The sequence below is a fragment of the Aulonocara stuartgranti genome (genome assembly GCF_965226115.1).
Source record: "Aulonocara stuartgranti genome assembly, chromosome: 4".
Taxonomy (NCBI): Eukaryota; Metazoa; Chordata; class Actinopteri; order Cichliformes; family Cichlidae; genus Aulonocara; species Aulonocara stuartgranti.
The window spans coordinates 29,826,912-29,840,073 of record NC_138942.1 but is presented as its reverse complement, the minus strand read 5'-3'; positions in this window follow the sequence as shown (position 1 = coordinate 29,840,073).

The following is a 13,162-nucleotide window of genomic DNA, read 5'->3' as shown; positions in this document are numbered from 1 at the left end:
AGAAGACTCGGATACACATGTTTATGGCTTTATCTTTTAGAACTCAAGGTTCCCGTGCTGGGAAAACAGGTTTTGCAGCTGTTTGAGCTAAGATTTCCAAGTTATTCACATAATGAAAACCTATACTTTGTTTCGGTCGAGTTCCCCATTCAAATGCATGTAACAGTGAGAAACGCACTGTCTTGGCGAAAGAAAGCGTTTTTGTACAACTTCATAGAAATAGCTGTAACTTTTGATAGAAGACTCGGATACACATGTTTATGGCTTTATCTTTTAGAACTCAAGGTTCCCGTGCTGGGAAAACAGGTTTTGCAGCTGTTTGAGCTAAGATTTCCAAGTTATTCACATAATGAAAACCTATACTTTGTTTCGGTCGAGTTCCCCATTCAAATGCATGTAACAGTGAGAAACGCACTGTCTTGGCGAAAGAAAGCGTTTTTGTACAACTTCATAGAAATAGCTGTAACTTTTGATAGAAGACTCGGATACACATGTTTATGGCTTTATCTTATAGAACTCAAGGTTCCCGTGCTGGGAAAACAGGTTTTGCAGCTGTTTGAGCTAAGATTTCCAAGTTATTCACATAATGAAAACCTATACTTTGTTTCGGTCGAGATCCCCATTCAAATGCATGTAACAGTGAGAAACGCACTGTCTTGGCGAAAGAAAGCGTTTTTGTACAACTTCATAGAAATAGCTGTAACTTTTGATAGAAGACTCGGATACACATGTTTATGGCTTTATCTTTTAGAACTCAAGGTTCCCGTGCTGGGAAAACAGGTTTTGCAGCTGTTTGAGCTAAGATTTCCAAGTTATTCACATAATGAAAACCTATACTTTTTTTCGGTCGAGTTCCCCATTCAAATGCATGTAACAGTGAGAAACGCACTGTCTTGGCGAAAGAAAGCGTTTTTGTACAACTTCATAGAAATAGCTGTAACTTTTGATAGAAGACTCGGATACACATGTTTATGGCTTTATCTTTTAGAACTCAAGGTTCCCGTGCTGGGAAAACAGGTTTTGCAGCTGTTTGAGCTAAGATTTCCAAGTTATTCACATAATGAAAACCTATACTTTTTTTCGGTCGAGTTCCCCATTCAAATGCATGTAACAGTGAGAAACGCACTGTCTTGGCGAAAGAAAGCGTTTTTGTACAACTTCATAGAAATAGCTGTAACTTTTGATAGAAGACTCGGATACACATGTTTATGGCTTTATCTTATAGAACTCAAGGTTCCCGTGCTGGGAAAACAGGTTTTGCAGCTGTTTGAGCTAAGATTTCCAAGTTATTCACATAATGAAAACCTATACTTTGTTTCGGTCGAGTTCCCCATTCAAATGCATGTAACAGTGAGAAACGCACTGTCTTGGCGAAAGAAAGCGTTTTTGTACAACTTCATAGAAATAGCTGTAACTTTTGATAGAAGACTCGGATACACATGTTTATGGCTTTATCTTATAGAACTCAAGGTTCCCGTGCTGGGAAAACAGGTTTTGCAGCTGTTTGAGCTAAGATTTCCAAGTTATTCACATAATGAAAACCTATACTTTGTTTCGGTCGAGTTCCCCATTCAAATGCATGTAACAGTGAGAAACGCACTGTCTTGGCGAAAGAAAGCGTTTTTGTACAACTTCATAGAAATAGCTGTAACTTTTGATAGAAGACTCGGATACACATGTTTATGGCTTTATCTTTTAGAACTCAAGGTTCCCGTGCTGGGAAAACAGGTTTTGCAGCTGTTTGAGCTAAGATTTCCAAGTTATTCACATAATGAAAACCTATACTTTGTTTCGGTCGAGTTCCCCATTCAAATGCATGTAACAGTGAGAAACGCACTGTCTTGGCGAAAGAAAGCGTTTTTGTACAACTTCATAGAAATAGATGTAACTTTTGATAGAAGACTCGGATACACATGTTTATGGCTTTATCTTATAGAACTCAAGGTTCCCGTGCTGGGAAAACAGGTTTTGCAGCTGTTTGAGCTAAGATTTCCAAGTTATTCACATAATGAAAACCTATACTTTGTTTCGGTCGAGTTCCCCATTCAAATGCATGTAACAGTGAGAAACGCACTGTCTTGGCGAAAGAAAGCGTTTTTGTACAACTTCATAGAAATAGCCGTAACTTTTGATAGAAGACTCGGATACACATGTTTATGGCTTTATCTTATAGAACTCAAGGTTCCCGTGCTGGGAAAACAGGTTTTGCAGCTGTTTGAGCTAAGATTTCCAAGTTATTCACATAATGAAAACCTATACTTTGTTTCGGTCGAGATCCCCATTCAAATGCATGTAACAGTGAGAAACGCACTGTCTTGGCGAAAGAAAGCGTTTTTGTACAACTTCATAGAAATAGCTGTAACTTTTGATAGAAGACTCGGATACACATGTTTATGGCTTTATCTTATAGAACTCAAGGTTCCCGTGCTGGGAAAACAGGTTTTGCAGCTGTTTGAGCTAAGATTTCCAAGTTATTCACATAATGAAAACCTATACTTTGTTTCGGTCGAGTTCCCCATTCAAATGCATGTAACAGTGAGAAACGCACTGTCTTGGCGAAAGAAAGCGTTTTTGTACAACTTCATAGAAATAGCTGTAACTTTTGATAGAAGACTCGGATACACATGTTTATGGCTTTATCTTATAGAACTCAAGGTTCCCGTGCTGGGAAAACAGGTTTTGCAGCTGTTTGAGCTAAGATTTCCAAGTTATTCGCATAATGAAAACCTATACTTTGTTTCGGTCGAGATCCCCATTCAAATGCATGTAACAGTGAGAAACGCACTGTCTTCGCGAAAGAAAGCGTTTTTGTACAACTTCATAGAAATAGCTGTAACTTTTGATAGAAGACTCGGATACACATGTTTATGGCTTTATCTTATAGAACTCAAGGTTCCCGTGCTGGGAAAACAGGTTTTGCAGCTGTTTGAGCTAAGATTTCCAAGTTATTCACATAATGAAAACCTATACTTTGTTTCGGTCGAGTTCCCCATTCAAATGCATGTAACAGTGAGAAACGCACTGTCTTGGCGAAAGAAAGCGTTTTTGTACAACTTCATAGAAATAGCTGTAACTTTTGATAGAAGACTCGGATACACATGTTTATGGCTTTATCTTTTAGAACTCAAGGTTCCCGTGCTGGGAAAACAGGTTTTGCAGCTGTTTGAGCTAAGATTTCCAAGTTATTCACATAATGAAAACCTATACTTTGTTTCGGTCGAGTTCCCCATTCAAATGCATGTAACAGTGAGAAACGCGCTGTCTTGGCGAAAGAAAGCGTTTTTGTACAACTTCATAGAAATAGCTGTAACTTTTGATAGAAGACTCGGATACACATGTTTATGGCTTTATCTTATAGAACTCAAGGTTCCCGTGCTGGGAAAACAGGTTTTGCAGCTGTTTGAGCTAAGATTTCCAAGTTATTCACATAATGAAAACCTATACTTTGTTTCGGTCGAGATCCCCATTCAAATGCATGTAACAGTGAGAAACGCACTGTCTTGGCGAAAGAAAGCGTTTTTGTACAACTTCATAGAAATAGCTGTAACTTTTGATAGAAGACTCGGATACACATGTTTATGGCTTTATCTTATAGAACTCAAGGTTCCCGTGCTGGGAAAACAGGTTTTGCAGCTGTTTGAGCTAAGATTTCCAAGTTATTCACATAATGAAAACCTATACTTTGTTTCGGTCGAGTTCCCCATTCAAATGCATGTAACAGTGAGAAACGCACTGTCTTGGCGAAAGAAAGCGTTTTTGTACAACTTCATAGAAATAGCTGTAACTTTTGATAGAAGACTCGGATACACATGTTTATGGCTTTATCTTTTAGAACTCAAGGTTCCCGTGCTGGGAAAACAGGTTTTGCAGCTGTTTGAGCTAAGATTTCCAAGTTATTCACATAATGAAAACCTATACTTTGTTTCGGTCGAGTTCCCCATTCAAATGCATGTAACAGTGAGAAACGCGCTGTCTTGGCGAAAGAAAGCGTTTTTGTACAACTTCATAGAAATAGCTGTAACTTTTGATAGAAGACTCGGATACACATGTTTATGGCTTTATCTTATAGAACTCAAGGTTCCCGTGCTGGGAAAACAGGTTTTGCAGCTGTTTGAGCTAAGATTTCCAAGTTATTCACATAATGAAAACCTATACTTTGTTTCGGTCGAGTTCCCCATTCAAATGCATGTAACAGTGAGAAACGCACTGTCTTGGCGAAAGAAAGCGTTTTTGTACAACTTCATAGAAATAGCTGTAACTTTTGATAGAAGACTCGGATACACATGTTTATGGCTTTATCTTATAGAACTCAAGGTTCCCGTGCTGGGAAAACAGGTTTTGCAGCTGTTTGAGCTAAGATTTCCAAGTTATTCACATAATGAAAACCTATACTTTGTTTCGGTCGAGATCCCCATTCAAATGCATGTAACAGTGAGAAACGCACTGTCTTGGCGAAAGAAAGCGTTTTTGTACAACTTCATAGAAATAGCTGTAACTTTTGATAGAAGACTCGGATACACATGTTTATGGCTTTATCTTTTAGAACTCAAGGTTCCCGTGCTGGGAAAACAGGTTTTGCAGCTGTTTGAGCTAAGATTTCCAAGTTATTCACATAATGAAAACCTATACTTTGTTTCGGTCGAGTTCCCCATTCAAATGCATGTAACAGTGAGAAACGCGCTGTCTTGGCGAAAGAAAGCGTTTTTGTACAACTTCATAGAAATAGCTGTAACTTTTGATAGAAGACTCGGATACACATGTTTATGGCTTTATCTTATAGAACTCAAGGTTCCCGTGCTGGGAAAACAGGTTTTGCAGCTGTTTGAGCTAAGATTTCCAAGTTATTCACATAATGAAAACCTATACTTTGTTTCGGTCGAGTTCCCCATTCAAATGCATGTAACAGTGAGAAACGCACTGTCTTGGCGAAAGAAAGCGTTTTTGTACAACTTCATAGAAATAGCTGTAACTTTTGATAGAAGACTCGGATACACATGTTTATGGCTTTATCTTATAGAACTCAAGGTTCCCGTGCTGGGAAAACAGGTTTTGCAGCTGTTTGAGCTAAGATTTCCAAGTTATTCACATAATGAAAACCTATACTTTGTTTCGGTCGAGATCCCCATTCAAATGCATGTAACAGTGAGAAACGCACTGTCTTGGCGAAAGAAAGCGTTTTTGTACAACTTCATAGAAATAGCTGTAACTTTTGATAGAAGACTCGGATACACATGTTTATGGCTTTATCTTTTAGAACTCAAGGTTCCCGTGCTGGGAAAACAGGTTTTGCAGCTGTTTGAGCTAAGATTTCCAAGTTATTCACATAATGAAAACCTATACTTTGTTTCGGTCGAGTTCCCCATTCAAATGCATGTAACAGTGAGAAACGCACTGTCTTGGCGAAAGAAAGCGTTTTTGTACAACTTCATAGAAATAGCTGTAACTTTTGATAGAAGACTCGGATACACATGTTTATGGCTTTATCTTATAGAACTCAAGGTTCCTGTGCTGGGAAAACAGGTTTTGCAGCTGTTTGAGCTAAGATTTCCAAGTTATTCACATAATGAAAACCTATACTTTGTTTCGGTCGAGATCCCCATTCAAATGCATGTAACAGTGAGAAACGCACTGTCTTGGCGAAAGAAAGCGTTTTTGTACAACTTCATAGAAATAGCTGTAACTTTTGATAGAAGACTCGGATACACATGTTTATGGCTTTATCTTATAGAACTCAAGGTTCCCGTGCTGGGAAAACAGGTTTTGCAGCTGTTTGAGCTAAGATTTCCAAGTTATTCACATAATGAAAACCTATACTTTGTTTCGGTCGAGATCCCCATTCAAATGCATGTAACAGTGAGAAACGCACTGTCTTGGCGAAAGAAAGCGTTTTTGTACAACTTCATAGAAATAGCTGTAACTTTTGATAGAAGACTCGGATACACATGTTTATGGCTTTATCTTTTAGAACTCAAGGTTCCCGTGCTGGGAAAACAGGTTTTGCAGCTGTTTGAGCTAAGATTTCCAAGTTATTCACATAATGAAAACCTATACTTTGTTTCGGTCGAGTTCCCCATTCAAATGCATGTAACAGTGAGAAACGCACTGTCTTGGCGAAAGAAAGCGTTTTTGTACAACTTCATAGAAATAGCTGTAACTTTTGATAGAAGACTCGGATACACATGTTTATGGCTTTATCTTTTAGAACTCAAGGTTCCCGTGCTGGGAAAACAGGTTTTGCAGCTGTTTGAGCTAAGATTTCCAAGTTATTCACATAATGAAAACCTATACTTTGTTTCGGTCGAGTTCCCCATTCAAATGCATGTAACAGTGAGAAACGCACTGTCTTGGCGAAAGAAAGCGTTTTTGTACAACTTCATAGAAATAGCTGTAACTTTTGATAGAAGACTCGGATACACATGTTTATGGCTTTATCTTATAGAACTCAAGGTTCCCGTGCTGGGAAAACAGGTTTTGCAGCTGTTTGAGCTAAGATTTCCAAGTTATTCACATAATGAAAACCTATACTTTGTTTCGGTCGAGATCCCCATTCAAATGCATGTAACAGTGAGAAACGCACTGTCTTGGCGAAAGAAAGCGTTTTTGTACAACTTCATAGAAATAGCTGTAACTTTTGATAGAAGACTCGGATACACATGTTTATGGCTTTATCTTTTAGAACTCAAGGTTCCCGTGCTGGGAAAACAGGTTTTGCAGCTGTTTGAGCTAAGATTTCCAAGTTATTCACATAATGAAAACCTATACTTTTTTTCGGTCGAGTTCCCCATTCAAATGCATGTAACAGTGAGAAACGCACTGTCTTGGCGAAAGAAAGCGTTTTTGTACAACTTCATAGAAATAGCTGTAACTTTTGATAGAAGACTCGGATACACATGTTTATGGCTTTATCTTTTAGAACTCAAGGTTCCCGTGCTGGGAAAACAGGTTTTGCAGCTGTTTGAGCTAAGATTTCCAAGTTATTCACATAATGAAAACCTATACTTTTTTTCGGTCGAGTTCCCCATTCAAATGCATGTAACAGTGAGAAACGCACTGTCTTGGCGAAAGAAAGCGTTTTTGTACAACTTCATAGAAATAGCTGTAACTTTTGATAGAAGACTCGGATACACATGTTTATGGCTTTATCTTATAGAACTCAAGGTTCCCGTGCTGGGAAAACAGGTTTTGCAGCTGTTTGAGCTAAGATTTCCAAGTTATTCACATAATGAAAACCTATACTTTGTTTCGGTCGAGTTCCCCATTCAAATGCATGTAACAGTGAGAAACGCACTGTCTTGGCGAAAGAAAGCGTTTTTGTACAACTTCATAGAAATAGCTGTAACTTTTGATAGAAGACTCGGATACACATGTTTATGGCTTTATCTTATAGAACTCAAGGTTCCCGTGCTGGGAAAACAGGTTTTGCAGCTGTTTGAGCTAAGATTTCCAAGTTATTCACATAATGAAAACCTATACTTTGTTTCGGTCGAGTTCCCCATTCAAATGCATGTAACAGTGAGAAACGCACTGTCTTGGCGAAAGAAAGCGTTTTTGTACAACTTCATAGAAATAGCTGTAACTTTTGATAGAAGACTCGGATACACATGTTTATGGCTTTATCTTTTAGAACTCAAGGTTCCCGTGCTGGGAAAACAGGTTTTGCAGCTGTTTGAGCTAAGATTTCCAAGTTATTCACATAATGAAAACCTATACTTTGTTTCGGTCGAGTTCCCCATTCAAATGCATGTAACAGTGAGAAACGCACTGTCTTGGCGAAAGAAAGCGTTTTTGTACAACTTCATAGAAATAGATGTAACTTTTGATAGAAGACTCGGATACACATGTTTATGGCTTTATCTTATAGAACTCAAGGTTCCCGTGCTGGGAAAACAGGTTTTGCAGCTGTTTGAGCTAAGATTTCCAAGTTATTCACATAATGAAAACCTATACTTTGTTTCGGTCGAGTTCCCCATTCAAATGCATGTAACAGTGAGAAACGCACTGTCTTGGCGAAAGAAAGCGTTTTTGTACAACTTCATAGAAATAGCCGTAACTTTTGATAGAAGACTCGGATACACATGTTTATGGCTTTATCTTATAGAACTCAAGGTTCCCGTGCTGGGAAAACAGGTTTTGCAGCTGTTTGAGCTAAGATTTCCAAGTTATTCACATAATGAAAACCTATACTTTGTTTCGGTCGAGATCCCCATTCAAATGCATGTAACAGTGAGAAACGCACTGTCTTGGCGAAAGAAAGCGTTTTTGTACAACTTCATAGAAATAGCTGTAACTTTTGATAGAAGACTCGGATACACATGTTTATGGCTTTATCTTATAGAACTCAAGGTTCCCGTGCTGGGAAAACAGGTTTTGCAGCTGTTTGAGCTAAGATTTCCAAGTTATTCGCATAATGAAAACCTATACTTTGTTTCGGTCGAGATCCCCATTCAAATGCATGTAACAGTGAGAAACGCACTGTCTTCGCGAAAGAAAGCGTTTTTGTACAACTTCATAGAAATAGCTGTAACTTTTGATAGAAGACTCGGATACACATGTTTATGGCTTTATCTTATAGAACTCAAGGTTCCCGTGCTGGGAAAACAGGTTTTGCAGCTGTTTGAGCTAAGATTTCCAAGTTATTCACATAATGAAAACCTATACTTTGTTTCGGTCGAGTTCCCCATTCAAATGCATGTAACAGTGAGAAACGCACTGTCTTGGCGAAAGAAAGCGTTTTTGTACAACTTCATAGAAATAGCTGTAACTTTTGATAGAAGACTCGGATACACATGTTTATGGCTTTATCTTTTAGAACTCAAGGTTCCCGTGCTGGGAAAACAGGTTTTGCAGCTGTTTGAGCTAAGATTTCCAAGTTATTCACATAATGAAAACCTATACTTTGTTTCGGTCGAGTTCCCCATTCAAATGCATGTAACAGTGAGAAACGCGCTGTCTTGGCGAAAGAAAGCGTTTTTGTACAACTTCATAGAAATAGCTGTAACTTTTGATAGAAGACTCGGATACACATGTTTATGGCTTTATCTTATAGAACTCAAGGTTCCCGTGCTGGGAAAACAGGTTTTGCAGCTGTTTGAGCTAAGATTTCCAAGTTATTCACATAATGAAAACCTATACTTTGTTTCGGTCGAGTTCCCCATTCAAATGCATGTAACAGTGAGAAACGCACTGTCTTGGCGAAAGAAAGCGTTTTTGTACAACTTCATAGAAATAGCTGTAACTTTTGATAGAAGACTCGGATACACATGTTTATGGCTTTATCTTATAGAACTCAAGGTTCCCGTGCTGGGAAAACAGGTTTTGCAGCTGTTTGAGCTAAGATTTCCAAGTTATTCACATAATGAAAACCTATACTTTGTTTCGGTCGAGATCCCCATTCAAATGCATGTAACAGTGAGAAACGCACTGTCTTGGCGAAAGAAAGCGTTTTTGTACAACTTCATAGAAATAGCTGTAACTTTTGATAGAAGACTCGGATACACATGTTTATGGCTTTATCTTTTAGAACTCAAGGTTCCCGTGCTGGGAAAACAGGTTTTGCAGCTGTTTGAGCTAAGATTTCCAAGTTATTCACATAATGAAAACCTATACTTTGTTTCGGTCGAGTTCCCCATTCAAATGCATGTAACAGTGAGAAACGCACTGTCTTGGCGAAAGAAAGCGTTTTTGTACAACTTCATAGAAATAGCTGTAACTTTTGATAGAAGACTCGGATACACATGTTTATGGCTTTATCTTATAGAACTCAAGGTTCCCGTGCTGGGAAAACAGGTTTTGCAGCTGTTTGAGCTAAGATTTCCAAGTTATTCACATAATGAAAACCTATACTTTGTTTCGGTCGAGTTCCCCATTCAAATGCATGTAACAGTGAGAAACGCACTGTCTTGGCGAAAGAAAGCGTTTTTGTACAACTTCATAGAAATAGCTGTAACTTTTGATAGAAGACTCGGATACACATGTTTATGGCTTTATCTTATAGAACTCAAGGTTCCTGTGCTGGGAAAACAGGTTTTGCAGCTGTTTGAGCTAAGATTTCCAAGTTATTCACATAATGAAAACCTATACTTTGTTTCGGTCGAGATCCCCATTCAAATGCATGTAACAGTGAGAAACGCACTGTCTTGGCGAAAGAAAGCGTTTTTGTACAACTTCATAGAAATAGCTGTAACTTTTGATAGAAGACTCGGATACACATGTTTATGGCTTTATCTTATAGAACTCAAGGTTCCCGTGCTGGGAAAACAGGTTTTGCAGCTGTTTGAGCTAAGATTTCCAAGTTATTCACATAATGAAAACCTATACTTTGTTTCGGTCGAGTTCCCCATTCAAATGCATGTAACAGTGAGAAACGCACTGTCTTGGCGAAAGAAAGCGTTTTTGTACAACTTCATAGAAATAGCTGTAACTTTTGATAGAAGACTCGGATACACATGTTTATGGCTTTATCTTATAGAACTCAAGGTTCCCGTGCTGGGAAAACAGGTTTTGCAGCTGTTTGAGCTAAGATTTCCAAGTTATTCACATAATGAAAACCTATACTTTGTTTCGGTCGAGATCCCCATTCAAATGCATGTAACAGTGAGAAACGCACTGTCTTGGCGAAAGAAAGCGTTTTTGTACAACTTCATAGAAATAGCTGTAACTTTTGATAGAAGACTCGGATACACATGTTTATGGCTTTATCTTTTAGAACTCAAGGTTCCCATGCTGGGAAAACAGGTTTTGCAGCTGTTTGAGCTAAGATTTCCAAGTTATTCACATAATGAAAACCTATACTTTGTTTCGGTCGAGTTCCCCATTCAAATGCATGTAACAGTGAGAAACGCACTGTCTTGGCGAAAGAAAGCGTTTTTGTACAACTTCATAGAAATAGCTGTAACTTTTGATAGAAGACTCGGATACACATGTTTATGGCTTTATCTTATAGAACTCAAGGTTCCCGTGCTGGGAAAACAGGTTTTGCAGCTGTTTGAGCTAAGATTTCCAAGTTATTCACATAATGAAAACCTATACTTTGTTTCGGTCGAGTTCCCCATTCAAATGCATGTAACAGTGAGAAACGCACTGTCTTGGCGAAAGAAAGCGTTTTTGTACAACTTCATAGAAATAGCTGTAACTTTTGATAGAAGACTCGGATACACATGTTTATGGCTTTATCTTATAGAACTCAAGGTTCCCGTGCTGGGAAAACAGGTTTTGCAGCTGTTTGAGCTAAGATTTCCAAGTTATTCACATAATGAAAACCTATACTTTGTTTCGGTCGAGTTCCCCATTCAAATGCATGTAACAGTGAGAAACGCACTGTCTTGGCGAAAGAAAGCGTTTTTGTACAACTTCATAGAAATAGCTGTAACTTTTGATAGAAGACTCGGATACACATGTTTATGGCTTTATCTTATAGAACTCAAGGTTCCCGTGCTGGGAAAACAGGTTTTGCAGCTGTTTGAGCTAAGATTTCCAAGTTATTCACATAATGAAAACCTATACTTTGTTTCGGTCGAGATCCCCATTCAAATGCATGTAACAGTGAGAAACGCACTGTCTTGGCGAAAGAAAGCGTTTTTGTACAACTTCATAGAAATAGCTGTAACTTTTGATAGAAGACTCGGATACACATGTTTATGGCTTTATCTTTTAGAACTCAAGGTTCCCGTGCTGGGAAAACAGGTTTTGCAGCTGTTTGAGCTAAGATTTCCAAGTTATTCACATAATGAAAACCTATACTTTGTTTCGGTCGAGTTCCCCATTCAAATGCATGTAACAGTGAGAAACGCACTGTCTTGGCGAAAGAAAGCGTTTTTGTACAACTTCATAGAAATAGCTGTAACTTTTGATAGAAGACTCGGATACACATGTTTATGGCTTTATCTTATAGAACTCAAGGTTCCCGTGCTGGGAAAACAGGTTTTGCAGCTGTTTGAGCTAAGATTTCCAAGTTATTCACATAATGAAAACCTATACTTTGTTTCGGTCGAGTTCCCCATTCAAATGCATGTAACAGTGAGAAACGCACTGTCTTGGCGAAAGAAAGCGTTTTTGTACAACTTCATAGAAATAGCTGTAACTTTTGATAGAAGACTCTGATACACATGTTTATGGCTTTATCTTATAGAACTCAAGGTTCCCGTGCTGGGAAAACAGGTTTTGCAGCTGTTTGAGCTAAGATTTCCAAGTTATTCACATAATGAAAACCTATACTTTGTTTCGGTCGAGATCCCCATTCAAATGCATGTAACAGTGAGAAACGCACTGTCTTGGCGAAAGAAAGCGTTTTTGTACAACTTCATAGAAATAGCTGTAACTTTTGATAGAAGACTCGGATACACATGTTTATGGCTTTATCTTATAGAACTCAAGGTTCCTGTGCTGGGAAAACAGGTTTTGCAGCTGTTTGAGCTAAGATTTCCAAGTTATTCACATAATGAAAACCTATACTTTGTTTCGGTCGAGATCCCCATTCAAATGCATGTAACAGTGAGAAACGCACTGTCTTGGCGAAAGAAAGCGTTTTTGTACAACTTCATAGAAATAGCTGTAACTTTTGATAGAAGACTCGGATACACATGTTTATGGCTTTATCTTATAGAACTCAAGGTTCCCGTGCTGGGAAAACAGGTTTTGCAGCTGTTTGAGCTAAGATTTCCAAGTTATTCACATAATGAAAACCTATACTTTGTTTCGGTCGAGTTCCCCATTCAAATGCATGTAACAGTGAGAAACGCACTGTCTTGGCGAAAGAAAGCGTTTTTGTACAACTTCATAGAAATAGCTGTAACTTTTGATAGAAGACTCGGATACACATGTTTATGGCTTTATCTTTTAGAACTCAAGGTTCCCGTGCTGGGAAAACAGGTTTTGCAGCTGTTTGAGCTAAGATTTCCAAGTTATTCACATAATGAAAACCTATACTTTGTTTCGGTCGAGTTCCCCATTCAAATGCATGTAACAGTGAGAAACGCACTGTCTTGGCGAAAGAAAGCGTTTTTGTACAACTTCATAGAAATAGCTGTAACTTTTGATAGAAGACTCGGATACACATGTTTATGGCTTTATCTTATAGAACTCAAGGTTCCCGTGCTGGGAAAACAGGTTTTGCAGCTGTTTGAGCTAAGATTTCCAAGTTATTCACATAATGAAAACCTATACT